Here is a 19,400-nt window from a genome sequence, read left to right on the forward strand (position 1 = left end):
CCAAGCTCTTCCACGTGTTCCCTATTTAAATAAAGTTACGTGAAGTGTTTTCATGCGAAGTATATTTACACAGAAATGTAGCATGTCGATTTTATAAGCAGATAAAAAGGGGGACTATATTGTGAGGCGTAATGATACGAGGAGCAAAACGTCCGCGCAGTAACTCCTAAAGACTTCCCCCGCTCACTTCCGTCAATAACCTTTAGGAGTTACTGCGCGGATGTTTTACTCCTCGTATCATTACGCCTCACAATATAGTCCCCCTTTTTATCTGCTTATAAAATCGACATGCTACATTTCTGTGTAAATATACTTCGCATGAAAACACTTCACGTAACTTTATTTAAATAGGGAACACGTGGAAGTGCTTGGTAGCTTCTATCGTGAGCTTTTTTGGAGCTATATGACATGTGGGAGAGGCTGCGTATGTGCTCCGTTTGCGTGACAGAGCGCACGGACAAAGACCAGACGGGGATATATTAACTCGGCTAAAGTGAAGTAGGAGCATATCTTAGTATGTAAAATCGGTGGCCTATTCCTTTAAAGCCTAAGCTCTTTAGACATTTGAAAATACTGTATTTAAGTTTTGTTTCAGCTTACATTGTTTGAGCTGCTTACATTCTGATTTTCTGTAAGATTTTACACAATTATACTTATGTGCGCGGACTCCATATTCAACAGTCAATAGGCCTACGCGACTCATGCATCATTTTATAGTAATGCAGCTGCATGCTTTCCCATGAGCAATCCTAATAATAACATGTCAGCATTTCACCCACATCTGACATTACTTTGACATTTTATACAGCTTATTCCCTCCTGAGTTTACAAGAGAAGGTCTTCAAAACAATATTGTTATGTGATCTACTGTTTTCATAAGTCACAAAAGGCGTCATTCGCACCTCAGACTTCAGAGCTTTGACAACAGCCCAAGTGATTGTCTTATGTTTATCAGAGACGAAGCTAGTCTGGGAATACCCATGCTGCGTTGAGCCTGGAGACCAAGGCCAAAATCTTCAAGACGATGACGCACTATTCGACAGACAGAAGCTTGTAGTTTGTTCCAGCATGGATCCAACATGACTGCAGCAGACGCAAAGCCAACTTTCGATCAAGCTTTAGACCGTGTTCTAAACAGTTAAGCTCGAAAGTTTATTTTAAAAGGAGAACAGTGTACTTGACATGTCATATGTCATCGGGTACAATTGATACGATTGGCTATGGGCTATGTGCAGATACATATGGTAGACATTCCTAGCACCCGGTATTTGCGGGCTAGTACTTTGGGTCCAACAGTCTACTGAATATTTTTCCAGTTGTGGTGTAGAGTATCCAAGTGCTCTTTCACAAACAAAAGTGAATAGTTTGAGAGAAACACACAATGCCATGTGTGGAGAAAAAGTGGAACAGCACACCAACATCAAAACACCATGCTCACTTTGAAGTGCGGTGCAGGGAACATTATGATGTGGGGCTGTTTTGTTGCCTCAGGGTCTGGACAACTTGCTATCATCCAAAGAAGAATTAATTCACAAGTTTATCAAGATACCTGAGAAAGAAACATACATAGCTGGCTGACTCTTCTTTTGCAGCAATAACTGCTTTTTTGTAGTTGCAGATTAGACGCTCACAATGATCAGGACAAATCTTCCATTCTTCTTTATAAAACTGTTGCAGTTCAGATTTCTGGGTGTTCACTTACTTTTTTCCACCCTCTCTTGTGAATGTTTACATGTTATGGCCAATAAAAATATGATCAAATGGAAATGTTTGGGTGGTATTAGTTTAAGCAGATACTGTTTATTCATACTAATGATTTTGATGAAGATCAGACCACAGTGGCCAATGTAGGCAGAAGTGTGAGAAATTCCAAAGCGTTCACTTACTTTTTCCTCCCACTGTAAGCCTTAAATGTCTCCCATAGCGGAAGAGGGGATACTTTGTCCTTTGTCTCAAAAAATAACTTAGTTTCACCTTCCAGGTATTCACAAAATTTGGAGTTTGCAAGAAGTTGAGGATCTAATCTCCAGGCTTTATGGTTTGCCCCCGACCCCAACAGTTTCAATGTCATGACAACCGGACTGTGATCAAAAATAATAATATTATGGTATTTCACATTTTGCACTCCCTGTGTTAATTTATTGTCTACCAGAAAAAAATCTATTCTTGGAAATGTGTTATGAACTCCAGAATGAAATTAGTATTCTCTTCCCGATGTATTTAGCACTCTCCAGACATCTATAAGCCCTGAATTGGAGATAAATTAATTCAATAAAATAGAAGTATTAGATAAAATACATCCTTTAAATAGAAGATCTATCAAAACACGTATTGGTTATTGCAATGTTTGGAATCAGGCCAAATACCCTTTTGAAAAAATTAGGATCTTCTTAACTGTCAAGAACAGAAGTATATGCAACATATCAGGGAGATTGGAGTTGCTAATGAAGCTGTAAAGGCAACAAGCCCAAAAGAAATCCAAAAGACGTGGTTGAAGCAGAAGCTATGAAGTTTGCAGTACAATTGAAGTTAAGATTGCAGATGCCACAACAGTGCTGAGATGGGAGTTGGTGAGCCTGAAAGCGGAAAATGATACAGCAAAACAGTTTTAAATCGAAATTTGCTGAGCTACTTTACAAAACAATTGCTGAATAAGTGGCGAGCACTGCCCACATTATGTCACTAGTGACACTAACAGACCATTGATTAACATGTCCAATTATGTGGACTTAATAATAAACTAGACTTTAGAGGATGACGTAGGACTATCACATTGCTCTGCACTCAAGATTAGCACAACAATAACAATAATCCTGGGCTGTTCATGTTCCTGTGCTCCTCCCACAGATGCAGTGTCCAGAACCCTGGCACCTCTCCTCACCCTTCTCTCTCCTCAGCCTTCTCTCTCCTCCTCACCCTTCTCTCTCCTCCTCACCCTTCTCTCTCCTCCTCACCCTTCTCTCTCCTCAGCCTTCTCTCTCCTCCTCACCTTTCTCTCTCCTCCTCACCCTTCTCTTTCCTCCTCACCCTTCTGTCTCCTCCTCAGCCTTCTCTCTCCTCCTCACCCTTCTCTCTCCTCCTCACCCTTCTCTCTCCTCCTCACCCTTCTCTCTCCTCCTCAGCCTTCTCTCTCCTCCTCAGCCTTTTCTCTCCTCACCCTTCTCTCTCCTCCTCACCCTTCTCTCTCCTCCTCAGCCTTCTCTCTCCTCCTCAGCCTTCTCTCTCCTCCTCACCCTTCACTCTCCTCCTCAGCCTTCTCTCTCCTCCTCACCCTTCTCTCTCCTCCTCATCCTTCTCTCTCCTCCTCAGCCTTCTCTCTCCTCCTCAGCCTTTTCTCTCCTCACCCTTCTCTCTCCTCCTCACCCTTCTCTCTCCTCCTCAGCCTTCTCTCTCCTCCTCACCCTTCTCTCTCCTCCTCACCCTTCACTCTCCTCCTCAGCCTTCTCTCTCCTCCTCACCCTTCTCTCTCCTCCTCAGCCTTCTCTCTCCTCCTCACCCTTCTCTCTCCTCCTCAGCCTTCTCTCTCCTCCTCACCCTTCTCTCTCCTCCTCAGCCTTCTCTCTCCTCCTCAGCCTTCTCTCTCCTCCTCACCCTTCTCTCTCCTCCTCAGCCTTCTCTCTCCTCCTCAGCCTTTTCTCTCCTCACCCTTCTCTCTCCTCCTCACCCTTCTCTCTCCTCCTCACCCTTCTCTCTCCTCCTCAGCCTTCTCTCTCCTCCTCACCCTTCTCTCTCCTCCTCAGCCTTCTCTCTCCTCCTCAGCCTTCTCTCTCCTCCTCACCCTTCTCTCTCCTCCTCAGCCTTCTCTCTCCTCCTCACCCTTCTCTCTCCTCCTCACCCTTCACTCTCCTCCTCAGCCTTCTCTCTCCTCCTCACCCTTCTCTCTCCTCCTCACCCTTCTCTCTCCTCCTCAGCCTTCTCTCTCCTCCTCAGCCTTCTCTCTCCTCCTCAGCCTTTTCTCTCCTCACCCTTCTCTCTCCTCCTCACCCTTCTCTCTCCTCCTCACCCTTCTCTCTCCTCCTCAGCCTTCTCTCTCCTCCTCAGCCTTCTCTCTCCTCCTCACCCTTCTCTCTCCTCCTCACCCTTCTCTCTCCTCCTCACCCTTCACTCTCCTCCTCAGCCTTCTCTCTCCTCCTCACCCTTCTCTCTCCTCCTCAGCCTTCTCTCTCCTCCTCAGCCTTCTCTCTCCTCCTCAGCCTTTTCTCTCCTCACCCTTCTCTCTCCTCCTCACCCTTCTCTCTCCTCCTCACCCTTCTCTCTCCTCCTCAGCCGTCTCTCTCCTCCTCACCCTTCTCTCTCCTCCTCAGCCTTTTCTCTCCTCACCCTTCTCTCTCCTCCTCACCCTTCTCTCTCCTCCTCAGCCTTCTCTCTCCTCCTCACCCTTCTCTCTCCTCCTCAGCCTTCTCTCTCCTCCTCAGCCTTCTCTCTCCTCCTCACCCTTCTCTCTCCTCCTCAGCCTTCTCTCTCCTCCTCAGCCTTTTCTCTCCTCACCCTTCTCTCTCCTCCTCAGCCTTCTCTCTCCTCCTCACCCTTCTCTCTCCTCCTCAGCCTTCTCTCTCCTCCTCACCCTTCTCTCTCCTCCTCAGCCTTCTCTCTCCTCCTCAGCCTTCTCTCTCCTCCTCAGCCTTCTCTCTCCTCCTCACCCTTCTCTCTCCTCCTCAGCCTTCTCTCCTCCTCAGCCTTTTCTCTCCTCACCCTTCTCTCTCCTCCTCAGCCTTCTCTCTCCTCCTCACCCTTCTCTTTCCTCCTCAGCCTTCTCTCTCCTCCTCAGCCTTCTCTCTCCTCCTCACCCTTCTCTCTCCTCCTCAGCCTTCTCTCTCCTCCTCACCCTTCTCTCTCCTCCTCAGCCTTCTCTCTCCTCCTCAGCCTTTTCTCTCCTCACCCTTCTCTCTCCTCCTCACCCTTCTCTCTCCTCCTCACCCTTCTCTCTCCTCCTCAGCCTTCTCTCTCCTCCTCACCCTTCTCTCTCCTCCTCAGCCTTCTCTCTCCTCCTCACCCTTCTCTCTCCTCCTCACCCTTCTCTCTCCTCCTCAGCCTTCTCTCTCCTCCTCACCCTTCTCTCTCCTCCTCACCCTTCACTCTCCTCCTCAGCCTTCTCTCTCCTCCTCACCCTTCTCTCTCCTCCTCACCCTTCTCTCTCCTCCTCAGCCTTCTCTCTCCTCCTCACCCTTCTCTCTCCTCCTCAGCCTTCTCTCTCCTCCTCAGCCTTTTCTCTCCTCACCCTTCTCTCTCCTCCTCAGCCTTCTCTCTCCTCCTCAGCCTTCTCTCTCCTCCTCACCCTTCTCTCTCCTCCTCAGCCTTCTCTCTCCTCCTCGGCCTTCTCTCTCCTCCTCGGCCTTCTCTCTCCTCCTCAGCCTTCTCTCTCTCCTCTTCAGCCTTCTCCTCACCCTTCTCTCTCCTCTTCAGCCTTCTCTCTCCTCCTCACCCTTCTCTCTCCTCCTCAGCCTTCTCTCTCCTCCTCAGCCTTCTCTCTCCTCCTCACCCTTCTTTCTCCTCCTCAGCCTTCTCTCTCCTCCTCAGCCTTTTCTCTCCTCACCCTTCTCTCTCCTCCTCACCCTTCTCTCTCCTCCTCACCCTTCTCTCTCCTCCTCAGCCTTCTCTCTCCTCCTCACCCTTCTCTCTCCTCCTCAGCCTTCTCTCTCCTCCTCAGCCTTCTCTCTCCTCCTCACCCTTCTCTCTCCTCCTCAGCCTTCTCTCTCCTCCTCACCCTTCTCTCTCCTCCTCACCCTTCACTCTCCTCCTCAGCCTTCTCTCTCCTCCTCACCCTTCTCTCTCCTCCTCACCCTTCTCTCTCCTCCTCAGCCTTCTCTCTCCTCCTCAGCCTTCTCTCTCCTCCTCAGCCTTTTCTCTCCTCACCCTTCTCTCTCCTCCTCACCCTTCTCTCTCCTCCTCACCCTTCTCTCTCCTCCTCAGCCTTCTCTCTCCTCCTCAGCCTTCTCTCTCCTCCTCACCCTTCTCTCTCCTCCTCACCCTTCTCTCTCCTCCTCACCCTTCACTCTCCTCCTCAGCCTTCTCTCTCCTCCTCACCCTTCTCTCTCCTCCTCAGCCTTCTCTCTCCTCCTCAGCCTTCTCTCTCCTCCTCAGCCTTTTCTCTCCTCACCCTTCTCTCTCCTCCTCACCCTTCTCTCTCCTCCTCACCCTTCTCTCTCCTCCTCAGCCGTCTCTCTCCTCCTCACCCTTCTCTCTCCTCCTCAGCCTTTTCTCTCCTCACCCGCCTTTTCTCTCCTCACCCTTCTCTCTCCTCCTCACCCTTCTCTCTCCTCCTCAGCCTTCTCTCTCCTCCTCACCCTTCTCTCTCCTCCTCAGCCTTCTCTCTCCTCCTCAGCCTTCTCTCTCCTCCTCACCCTTCTCTCTCCTCCTCAGCCTTCTCTCTCCTCCTCAGCCTTTTCTCTCCTCACCCTTCTCTCTCCTCCTCAGCCTTCTCTCTCCTCCTCACCCTTCTCTCTCCTCCTCAGCCTTCTCTCTCCTCCTCACCCTTCTCTCTCCTCCTCAGCCTTCTCTCTCCTCCTCAGCCTTCTCTCTCCTCCTCAGCCTTCTCTCTCCTCCTCACCCTTCTCTCTCCTCCTCAGCCTTCTCTCCTCCTCAGCCTTTTCTCTCCTCACCCTTCTCTCTCCTCCTCAGCCTTCTCTCTCCTCCTCACCCTTCTCTTTCCTCCTCAGCCTTCTCTCTCCTCCTCAGCCTTCTCTCTCCTCCTCACCCTTCTCTCTCCTCCTCAGCCTTCTCTCTCCTCCTCACCCTTCTCTCTCCTCCTCAGCCTTCTCTCTCCTCCTCAGCCTTTTCTCTCCTCACCCTTCTCTCTCCTCCTCACCCTTCTCTCTCCTCCTCACCCTTCTCTCTCCTCCTCAGCCTTCTCTCTCCTCCTCACCCTTCTCTCTCCTCCTCAGCCTTCTCTCTCCTCCTCACCCTTCTCTCTCCTCCTCACCCTTCTCTCTCCTCCTCAGCCTTCTCTCTCCTCCTCACCCTTCTCTCTCCTCCTCACCCTTCACTCTCCTCCTCAGCCTTCTCTCTCCTCCTCACCCTTCTCTCTCCTCCTCACCCTTCTCTCTCCTCCTCAGCCTTCTCTCTCCTCCTCACCCTTCTCTCTCCTCCTCAGCCTTCTCTCTCCTCCTCAGCCTTTTCTCTCCTCACCCTTCTCTCTCCTCCTCAGCCTTCTCTCTCCTCCTCAGCCTTCTCTCTCCTCCTCACCCTTCTCTCTCCTCCTCAGCCTTCTCTCTCCTCCTCGGCCTTCTCTCTCCTCCTCGGCCTTCTCTCTCCTCCTCAGCCTTCTCTCTCTCCTCTTCAGCCTTCTCCTCACCCTTCTCTCTCCTCTTCAGCCTTCTCTCTCCTCCTCACCCTTCTCTCTCCTCTTCAGCCTTCTCTCTCCTCCTCACCCTTCTCTCTCCTCCTCACCCTTCTCTCTCCTCCTCAGCCTTCTCTCTCCTCCTCAACCTTATCTCTCCTCCTCTCCCTTCTGTCTCCTTAGCTCAGCTCACACTGCTCTGGCCCTGGTCTACCCTCAGCCCTGACTTAGTCTGAGTAATAGAGCTCATTTTCAGAACATTTTATAGCGCGACAAAACAGAACCGCGAAAGTGACTGACTTGTTTCCGCTGACTTGTCCTGATCTCGACGCGCGCGGCAGCGATGACGTCCTCACCCCGTCGGCCCTTTCGCTTCCATCCCCTTTAATAATCCCGTCATGTCATGTCACGCTGGCTCGTTCATAAAGGCATCGAATTTACTCCCGCGTCTTATATGGGCTGTACCATTTTCTAAAACGAGGGAAACACGGGGCCAGCACAGCTGCCCTTCTGGGATCCGGAGCGTCAGCGCTGCTGCGGCTCCAGAGGCAGAGGAGGAATGAAGCGCGATTTGAAGTTGTTGAACATTAAAACTATTTTCAGCACATGTTGACTCAGTAGGGCAAACATCGAAGAACAATAAAAGAAACAATTCTTAAAGGATCCATATCATGCTATTTTAGCCATTCCAAAGTTAAGTATAGGCATTTATATGATATATTGTACCTCTACCATTATGGAGCACTCATTTTTGTGATAAATATAAGTGTTTTCTGGAGGTATTTTTCAAACCCGGAAGACACAACGCTTCGATTCAGTTAACTCCGCCCCCTCTCTCCGCTCATACTTTACCGTAATATAAATAAACAGCAATAAGTGAAGATCACAATGCAGTTATAAATGGCTAACACGCATGCTAATATGCTAACCCGCTTTTGGACTGACTCATCGCTCTGGTCCATCGCTGTTTACATTATGGGACTCGCGTTGGTTATAAAAGTTAATCCACTTTGATTCAGGCGAAGGTTCACCAAACATCCATCAGAGATAGTCACAGAAAAACAACCAGACTAAGTTGCAACCTGCTCCATCTTCACAGCTGCAGCGCAAACATGACTGATCTGTTCAGACGCTCAGGGGATGTGTTTGTTTTGGCCTCAGCTGACCTGGAAGCACCTCGGGCACATCCTTTCTTTTTTTTCTCTTTGCATCTCTCTTATGACAGAAATAATGAGAAGGGTGGTTTACAAATTAAAATCAGGCCGTAAGCATAGAATGAAGACATTACATTACAGACGTCGAGCACTTCCGTTCCGCTGTGTCGACACAACTGAACACTCAGTCGTTCACCAGGAGAGGGAGGAGCAGCTGCTCAGAGAGCAGGATTCAGGAGGATTACTGAGAGCTGCGTGAATGAAGCCACAAACCACTCTGGGGGTGTTTTTGATAAGGAAATAGCATAACAACATGGCTAAAAGCTCTAAAAAGTCGATTTTGCATGATAAAGGACCTTTAATATTGGGTAGGAAAAAAAAAACTGGTCTTGAGAAGGACACTTAAAGGGCACAGGGCAAAGGGGCAGGTGCTTGAGCACCACCTGGGGTCTATCTGTGCACGTCCCTGAATGTGGGGATATGATATACAAGTTTGCCAGCCATGTTTTGAGGGTATGCAATTACTACAGGCCTGTTCTCTCTGACTGCTCAGCCTTACTGTACATGACCTGGCTTCAACCTACACTGACAATCCGTCAGCCGGCTTTATTGCATGCCAGACGGTGAAAGGGAGTTTAATAAAAATCTTGTTTGCAATCTGTGTCAGTCTGTACAGTTCTGCAGTGAGAGGATTGCTTTCACTGTGAAGACGTCTATAAGAGCCAGGCAGTTCGCATTATTGGTTTGTGGAGTTTTCCTCTGGTGGGTTGAAATGAAGCCACACAATATATGACTCTGAACAACTGTCAAGAGACTTATTTTGCAGACATTGCTGTTTCAGAGGATTACACAATATTACAAGGTATAAAAAATACAAAAAAACTATTTAACATGTAATAAATGTGTTCTTTCATTAATATGACAAATGAATGAAAGAACACATTTCATTAATTTGAAATGTGTTTGGAGTTTCGTTTTTTTCAACCCTTGTCATTAGAGGCTGGACCAGGTATTTTGTTTGCTCAGAATTAACGGCTGAATAGCTTTAAGTGTATTATTTTTAATTGATAAAACATGAACGATTAAGTTGGGCTTCACAGCGGATCAGGTAATAGCTCCTTTTGTCTGTCGATTTTATTTGCTACACAAGGGGAGGAAAAAAAAAAGACTAAATATTGTGTGTAATAACAGAAATGTAAAAATATACACATTTGAAATGGAAAACCACACAATAAAGTAATAAAAAAAAAAAAAAAAAAAAGTTGGGCTGCACAGTTTTGGAAGAAAACATGTATTACTTATCACTTTAAAGGTTGCAATCAACAATAATACTTTAAAATTTAGAGTCTATTTATTATGCACCCGTTAATAGAAACCTCTGGCATTGCAACTTTTTTACAATTCCAATCAACCCATAACACTGTCCATAAGTGTTGAAAAGACATAAATACTGTAATACACAATAGAGCCTAGTTGTTAGACTTTGAACTTTGAAGACAGAAAAACCAAAACATAAAAATGGTGCCTGAATTCACAATCCCTATGACAATGCGGTGGGTTCAAACTTTCTAGCTGGCTAATATGCTACCAAAACCTCTCAAATGTATCCACTACATTCCTCAAATGCCACAGTAGTAAGCAGTAAGCAGAAGTCTCCGCCCACCCAGGAGGCGACAGGTGCATAGAAGGCAGGGTAAAAAATAAAAAAGCTACCGCACACTGTCTGCCTCTTATAAACTTTATTGCACCAACGTTTCGGTCAAACTGACCTCAGTCAGGCCTCTCTCTGAAGTCCATCAAAAAAAAAAATGCTGCTAATTTGAACTTTTTAACTTAGGAGCATTTTTACAAATGTTATGAAGGAGAACTGTTTATACAGTATCTATCTTTTAAATATATATATATTTTTTTAAATTAAGTAAAGTAGAAATCCTCAAAAACTGTACCAGTTACCGACCACTACGGAAGAATAGTGACATTTGGCTGTGCTAATGGGGATCCTTTCCATAAAACATAAAACAGTAAGCCATCCACCTCTGCTCCATGGAAAACATCAAGGAATGGGTGAGTGTTGTTCAACATTCAAGGGTAAGTACGAAAGATTCTACTATTGAACAAATGCAAATTATTTGCTCTATACAAATATTACATCAGGCTAAATATAATTGCTTATCAGTCTTCTTTTTACACATTTAGCCATGCTATAAAGCTCATCTCATCAAATAATATCTGTTAGTTGTTGTTTTGTTGAATTAATGTATGTTGCAAGTTTCTCCAAGTTCAATATGTCTCGTCATCAAGAACTTAAAGCACTTGCCCCACCCTCCTATTGGTGTCATAAGACGGTGCTCTTTCGTGTGCAGACACACCAGACTGGGCCTTTCAATGTCGAAATCGCTTACCCTCAGGCTCAAAATAAATGTCATACTTACATGCTTCTGCATTGTGCTAACTTCAAATGGTTTTTTAACAGCAAAGTTTCTACATCCTCAAGTGTGTGGACATAATAATCACTGCTGATTATCTGCAGCACATCAGTCAAATGCAAAAGGCTTTTCAAACAAACCCTGGCTGTACCATTCAGAGCAAACTTTAGAACGTCCTTCACATGTTCAGTACTTCACCTGATTATTAAAGTCCCTTCATATCCTCCATATTCATATGAATTATTCATATTTATATAATTAAGCTCACAAATTGTATTTGTTTAGTTTGTTTGTTCAAATACATACTTCTTTATTTTTACTCACGAGTGTTGTTGATGGGTATTTCAGTTTCGTTTAGTTTCGTTGATTTATTTATTCGAGCAGGGACAGTGTACAATATACATTAACCTCAAAGGGAGAGATGCATTGTACCAGGTTGTAGCACTTGTGCTAATTCCCACCTGTAGTCCCGGGGCAGACTGATGTCAAACAGACAAAGTCATAAAATATTTATACAGAATAATATATTTCCCCAAAAACAGCATTAAAATCAACACGTACTTCATTCATTCCAAAGCATTAAATTGCACACTGTTGCACACACACCAATTACAATGCATTATGGGAACAAGTTTGTTTTAAAATAAGCCATTCTTTAGCCTGGTGTGAAAAAGTGTTAAAACTTACACATTTGGTCAGCTCTGTTGGCCACACTGGAGAAAGCGGAGCTGCGGAGTGCGGATTCACACTGGGGGGTCCTGCACTCGCCCCCAACAGTCGACCGAGTGGCTCGGGATGAAATTTCTGAGCTCAGTGAAATAAACTTTTTTAAGGGAAGAGCTGCAGTACCATTAATTATCTTGAACAACAGACAGGGATTTGAATATATGTTTATGTTTTCAAAACTTGATATACTATGTTTTTTAAGAATATGACAGTGATGATATAACCGCGATTTTTTGACATGAGCTTTAAGAGAACTTTTGTACAATGACTCCAGGGGCCTTAAGGCTGTTTTACAGGCCTGCAACCAACTCGTCATGCAGTAACGAAAGTGCGGGATTATCATCGCATTTAGATAAAGATTAGAAGCATCTACGGTGAAAGAGTTTCTAATATATCTCAAATTCGCTATGTTAAATTTAAACTTATTGGTTAATTTTTTTTATATGTTTTTTGAAATTTAAATGTGGGTCAAGAATGACTCCTAAATATTTCATTTGGTCTACATTTGAGATTTCCTGACCTTCAGTGGTGATTTTTGGTCCAGTCTCACATAGCGATTTGTGAAAAACATAGATACCGTTTTGTCAATATTCAAGGTTATATGAGAGTTTTTCAACCAAATAGAAATGTTTTTCATTTCCTCGGTTAACTTTTGGGTAACCTCTAACAGTTTTCCCATGAATATACACCACAGTGTCATCAGCGTACATTATCATTTAGCATTAATACATACTGTAGTTCAGTTCAGTTACCTTGGTAGCTTTCTCGCCAAAGTCTGGAACTAAAAATATCCCATTGAAAGAAGTTGATAGCTTAAAAAAAAAAAATGTGTGTGTGTGTGTTTCTTAAAGTTGAGTGCTTGGGTTTTTTGCGCCGCTGAAAGACTTAAAATTTGACATGTTGTAATTTGAAAATCCTGATGAGAAAATTGCCGACTAAACAACGAGACTCAGATTGTTTTGCTCTTGGTTTGACGTAAGTGCCTGGGAGAAATAAAAGCACAATCATAAGTTTTGAACAAATTGTTCCCATACCTGAAGATGTCCCTGACGAATGAGGCCATTTGTAAAGTAATCACGATGGTTTCCTTTGCTCTCATTTGGGTTAGGAGACGACAAATTAGCAAAGAAATGTTCCGAGATTCTAGAGCTTATTGTAATAAAACTGTTGAAATTGCTAAAAGGGGGTGTATCATGCACTTCATACATGATATTGTAATGTTTCAAGTTAGAGAAGGCAAAGTGAGACACAGAGAACAAATTAACAAGATACACAGTGAATTAAATGATCTCAAATATGTTTTAAAATTAACTTTTAACAAGTTCTAACTCAAGGTTATGAACTTTCAGAGCCTTTTATGTGATTTGCTCTAAATAAAACAGGGGGAAGTGTGTTCTCTTGGAAACTCCGTCAAGTTTCTTAAACATGCAAAAAAATATGTAAAATCAATTGAGTTATGAACGCTGAATAAGTTCATTTCATATGCCTTAAAAGGGGGTACATAAAATTTGATATGTAATGCTGTATAGCAATACATCTTGAATTCATAGAAACAGAAAAAGAGTTAAAACAACAGTGTGTGTTTTTAACATTTTATGACTACTGTTCAGAATTATTTTATTCATTGTTCTGTGCTGTTTTTTTAGTGGTCCTGGATCAGATCTTGGAGTTCGTTTCGAATATGGATGGCGAACCAGACCCAGTGAGAACTGGGGCCAGCTGTGGGGCTCTACAGACCCACACATTTCGAACTACAGAATCCCATATAAGAATGAACCAAACCACTTTATCCCACCTGATCAAATTGCTGGAAAAGGCCTTTTCTGAACTTACCAAATTCCTAACTCAAAGACTTTTGAAGCATTTCCTTTTACCTTTATTTTCAAAAGAGCTGCAGAGGGGCAAACACGTATTTGGCCAAAATCCAACTGAGTGGGTTTGAGGATAGAATTAAGATTTGTGCTGTTCAGTTCAGTTAGCCTGCTTAAAGTGCTATTCTTTCTTTATTATTCATGCTTTTCTGAAGCTCCTTTCACAAGTCTGACTCAGTGGTACAAAGTACAGGTCCGCTCATTTGTAATTCCAACGCGAGGCTCCGAAATCACCTCATTTGTCAAGGCATCCCGAATCAACAGAGTGCCATTGATTGGGTGAAGTATCTGTGTATCCAAACCGCTCCACAAGAACGAGGGAGAATATAAAACAGGCCCAAACATCACACCACTGCAACCACTACTGATGCTGCCTACCTGTAGATCAGAAGGGGAAGTGACGGGAACAAGTGGTGACTTAACTTTTGCAAAGGGTTACCGAAATAAAGCGTTTAAATAAGGACCGAATGCATACATCTAATGTTTGGCTTTCTGGCTATCTCTCTAGCTTTGTGTTTGTAGACTAATTAAGAAATGTGTCAGCAAACAAAAGGCTATTAGCAATCGCAGACAGATTACATATACATTGTCAGTGCAGCTACTTAAATATGGCTTTGACTTCTGTGAAACAAGTATTTTTGCGTGATTACCAGCAGTTGCACAAAATAGAAGGTCGGGGCCAGACAAATGATGGGCAGGACCCTTCAGATCCCAGTTTTATCCTCCTGAGACCGAGCCCATGCATTCATGTCCTCATGGACATTGGTTTTGAGTCTTTAAGTCAAGCTGTTTACATGCAGTCTATCTGAATCCTATTGTCCTGCCTTCTGTCCTCCAGAACAGTACAGTGCTCTGGAGAACTGAACTTATGCTGAGACCAAGAACAAAAAAAGCAAATTTATTATAAATTAATGAACTAATACTGGAATAATTCTTTTCCTCCTGAGAGGAGATTGAAGCAGCTGGACCTCTTATCTCTCCTACACCGTCAGCATTCCCCACTCAAGGTCAAGTCACGGAGCTAAACCTTAAAGCCTTTTGCGACTATATTTACAAACATTCACTCACAACATTTATTTCAAGGACTATGCAAATAACTGCACACGCATCCCCTCCCTAACCACGCCCCAAATCCCTCTGCGTCTGTGTTCACAAACTTTTTTCAACTCCCCCACCCCCGCCCTCCAGTCGACAGGCGGGCGCCCCTCCCCTACCAGCGCCTGCCCAGGTGTACTGTCTGTTTCCCATGTCTTGATGTTTTTATATATGTGCTTTGCCTTAACTTAACCTGATTGTAATTTTGCATATTTTCTTTTAGGTGCATTGAGTTGAGCCTTGTGTACGAAATGCGCGGTATAAATAAAGTTGCCTTGCCTTACAGTGGAGGTTCAGAAGAGGAAGCATCAGCAGGCCTGGGTCTGTGCTGTAGCAGTGTGCATTATAGGGGAAGAACAGGGGTTATTAACCCATCACTGCTCTGTGACACACTCACATCCCAAACACAATGTCACACGTGTGGAAACATGTGTGTGAGGGGTCATTGTCACTTTACATTCATTTGCATTTATTTATTAAAGAAACTCCAAACCATAGTCATAATAATTTATAATAACATAATTAAATCTTAATGTAACCTTATTTAATATATTTACTTTCATAAATCCCTTTAGCATTTATGATTACATATTTCACCTTTATTGACCCAGTGTCCTCTACAATTGACATAAAAAAATTATAATTAAAGGAAAAAGTTTATTTTAACCCTTTCACTCAAGCTAAAGCAGTACTAAGTAACTCATACTTCTAGAGGCCATACGTGCCACTGCAGGTGTCGTAGCATGTTACTGTTTTTACTCATTAATTGTCCATGAGAGTAAATACTACACTAACAGAAAAGACAAAGGGAGAGAGGGATATTGATCATTCAATTACACAATGGAATTTTTTTTTTTTTTCTCAAACTTGGCTGTAAATACTGTTTACAGCCTAAGTGGCGCTAGCCCGCAGTTAGCTTTGCCCGTTTGCTTGTTAGCTTCTTCTTCATGATTCCATTAGTGTGTATTGGTGGCTCCGACCCGGAGGTAGCGAAGTTGCAATTGTGGTTTTCTGGCCAGAGACACCAGGGGGAGATGAAAGACCCCCCAATCATTCTATTAACACTTGTATTTCCCCCAGAGGGACTACGAAAAGGATTTATTAAGGTAAACAAGCTTCAAATTAAGTCAAATAAATCAAAATATATAAACCTCTTTTTTGTTCAGGTCCCAGGAAGATATCATTTCAATTAGTTTTTATTTGATCAGTACTTTTCAAAATGCAGTTGAAAAACAACGTTTTGCGACTTTCCTTTAAGAGTGCAGATAAAATACTTTCAGTTGTCAAATGCACGGGTAAAAAAAATGCTTTCAGCCTGGATTTGAACATTGTCGGAATGGAGGCCTGAAGACTGTTCCAGATTTTAGCTGCATGAAACTGAAACACAGCCTCCCCGTGTATAGTCCTGACTGTGGGAACCACCAGGAGGCCCCTCCCTGAAGTTCTCATGCCCTGTAAAGTTTGGGCTGATTTCTTCACAGTATTCAAATTTTTGGAAATCCTGTTTTCATGGGTTTTGTGAGCTGGAAGCTCAAATTATGAACAAATAAACAATACTTGAAATCGTTTAAGTTGTGGGCCCTGAATTTATAATCTATGGAAGTTTAACGTGTTGAATGGAATTATGGAAATAAATAAACTTTTCCATGATATTAACATTTTTAGAAAGGGTCTGTAATTGAACAATTCATAATTTCTACAAGATTATGCTGATTCATCTCTAGATGTCAGAAATAATTAAAACTTGATTTTCATTGTCAGTCAAAAAATGTTGCAGTACAACATTGTCACAGCATTACATTCAATAGCAGTTCGTCATTAAGGACTCAGAGTTTGTAATGTGGAGATCCAGAAGGCCTCACATCTCTTCAGAGCAAGATCGGAGGCCAAAACTGAACGTGAAACGTTACGCACCGCCACACTAGGGGATCATTTACTAAGCATTTTAACACGCACAAACACAATAGAGTGTACTTAAGTGGAATGCAGTTGATGTTTAGGTTTCTATAAAACAACAGTGGCCGCAGAGCAAACTTTGCGCATATGTCTTCATGAATATGCAAACAAAGGCAATTTTGCCACAAATTTGAGGCGGGGAAAATGCAAATGATTGCATTTAGCGAGAGCTGTCGTATTTATCAGCACTAAGTGAAGCAAAACTGTGCAAGAAATTAGTAGAGAAGCAGTATAAACTATAATATAAACTTTTGCGCAAAACAATATAACGCAGTTTACAAACCAGCATGGTGTTCTAGACATTTTCAAATGTTTGCATCTGGTTCATTTAGGCTACAAAGATAAAATAATGTTTGGATGGTTATAAAGACAGTAGCTACATATGTTTCCTTTGGCTGTACATTGAACTGCAGTTCACAGCCACTGTCCATTGAAAAGGCTCCACAAGTCTGCCCCACATCTTTTATCTTTATGAAGTCTGCGGGGTCCGTGGACAACAGCATCGGCGTATTGACGAGTCACAAACCGTATGTTGTGCGACCCCGTGCTGGTATGTATTCCTGCTGGATCGATATTCTCTGCTTTTGAAGAGTCCATGACCAAAACCTCATAATCTTCAGACAAACATTCTGCAGCGCTCATCGCTGTTTCCTGCTAGTTTAGGTCCCATATATGTATGTGGCCTCCGTACGTGCAGGAGCTTACGCTCCTCGGACCAGCATACAGTCATGCACGGACACCAAAGCGCGACACCGCCGGCTCCGAGCAAGAAGCAGGAGGGATCCATCCATATCCTCCTTCTCTTCCTAAAACCCTGACTGCACATAAAGCGAGTAAAAAATAAAAATAAAATAAATCTGAGTGTTTAAAAGCCCACCGAGCTTCTTCTGTAGTTCCAGGAACTTTGAGCTCTGTGAACATCCATCCATCCATCCATCCATCCATCCATTTTCTTCCGCTTTATCCGGGGCTGGGTCGCGGGGGCAGCATTCTCAGCAGAGATACCCAGACTTCCCGATCCACACACACCTCCTCCAGCTGTTCTGTTCTGACCCCGAGGCGGCACCAGGCCAGCTCGGAGACATAGTCCCACCAGCGTGTCCTGGGCCTTCCACAAGGTCTTGTCCCACTAGGACATGCCTGGAACACCTCCCGCGGGAGGCGACCAGGAGGCATCCGAAACAGATGCCTGAGCCACCTCAGCTGGCTCCTTTCGACGTGAAGGAGCAGCGACTCTACTCCGAGCTCCTCCCGAGTAACTGAGCTCCTCACCTGATCTCTAAGGGTGCGCCCAGCCACCCTGCGAAGGAAACTCATTTTGGCTGCTTGTATTCGCGATCTTGTCCTTTCGGTCATTACCCAAATCTCATGACCATAGGTGAGAGTGGGAACGCAGATCGATCGGTAAATCGAGAGCTTTGCCCCGACTCAGCTCCCTCTTCACCACAGCAGTCCGAAACAGCGACCGCATCACTGCTGACGCCGCACCGATCCGACTGTCGATCTCACGCTCCATCCGTCCCTCACTCGTGAACAAGACCCTGAGATACTTGAACTCCTCCACTTGAGGTAAGGACTCCCCACCGACCTGTAGAGGGGAAGCCACCTTTTTCCGGTGGAGAGCCATGGCCTCAGATTTGGAGGTGCTGATCCTCATCCCGGCCGCTACACACTCGGCTGCAAACCGCCGCAGAGCAGCTGAAGGTCCCGATTTGTTGAAGCCAACAGAACAACATTGTACGCAAACAGCAGAGATTAGATCCTGAGGCTCCCAAACCGATTACCCTCCGGCCCCTGGCTGCGTCTAGAAATTCTGTCCATAAAAGTAATGAACAGAACCGGTGACAAAGGGCAGCCCTGGCGGAGACCAACACGCACCGGGAACAGGTCTGACTTACTGCCGGCAATGCGAACCAAGCTCCTGCTGCGGTCATACAGGGAACGGACAGCTCTTAGCAACGGGCCCCGGACCCCATACTCCCGGAGCACCCCCCACAGGGCACCACGAGGGACACTGTCGAACGCTTTCTCTAGATCCACAAAACACATGTGGACTGGTTGGGCGAACTCCCATGAACCCTCGAGCACCCGACGGAGGGTATAGAGCTGGTCCAGTGTGCCACGACCGCATTGTTCCTCCTGGATCTAAGGTTCGACTATCGGCCAGATCCTCCTCTCCAGCACCCTGGAGTAGACCTTACCGGGGAGGCTGAGGAGTGTGATCCCTTTGTAATAGGAGCACACCCTCCGATCCCCCTTTTTAAAGAGAGGGACCACCACCCCGGTTTGCCAGTCCAGGGGCACTGTCCCCGACCGCCACGCAATGTTGCAGAGACGTGTCAGCCAAGACAGTCCTACAACATCCAGAGACTTAAGGTACTCAGGACGAATCTCATCCACCCCCGGTGCCCTGCCACAAAGCTGCTCTGTGAACAGCACTTGGAAATATCACAATCAGCGTCTAAAAGTCTCTTCTTTACGTTCTAAAAGTGTGTTTCCAAAAGCGTCATGTTAGCATTCTCTGTTATTTATGCATTTATGGGCTGTTGAACCACTTTGCTCCTGCCCATGTTTTTGTATCTTTAATCCGTAGAAAACTGTATTCATAATTCAGCATTTGTTAAGTGTTGAGAGTCTGTGCTATGTTGTGTAAGGAGAGACTGACCAAATAGGAATCTGTGCTGAGGGTCATCAGCACAGGTCATGATAACTTTTGTCCGCTGCTGTTAAACGTGTCTTGACATGTGTCCAGATCGTGATGTCATCATCTTTAAGCATTATTTTTACTAAATATGGTTGGCAAAGCTAAGACAGCCCAACTGCAGCAAACGTGGACCAATGAATAAACATATTGTAATCTGTAAACATGAATAATGTAATGATATATACTTGGAAT

This window comes from Gobius niger (assembly GCF_951799975.1).
Source record: "Gobius niger genome assembly, chromosome: 2".
Taxonomy (NCBI): Eukaryota; Metazoa; Chordata; class Actinopteri; order Gobiiformes; family Gobiidae; genus Gobius; species Gobius niger.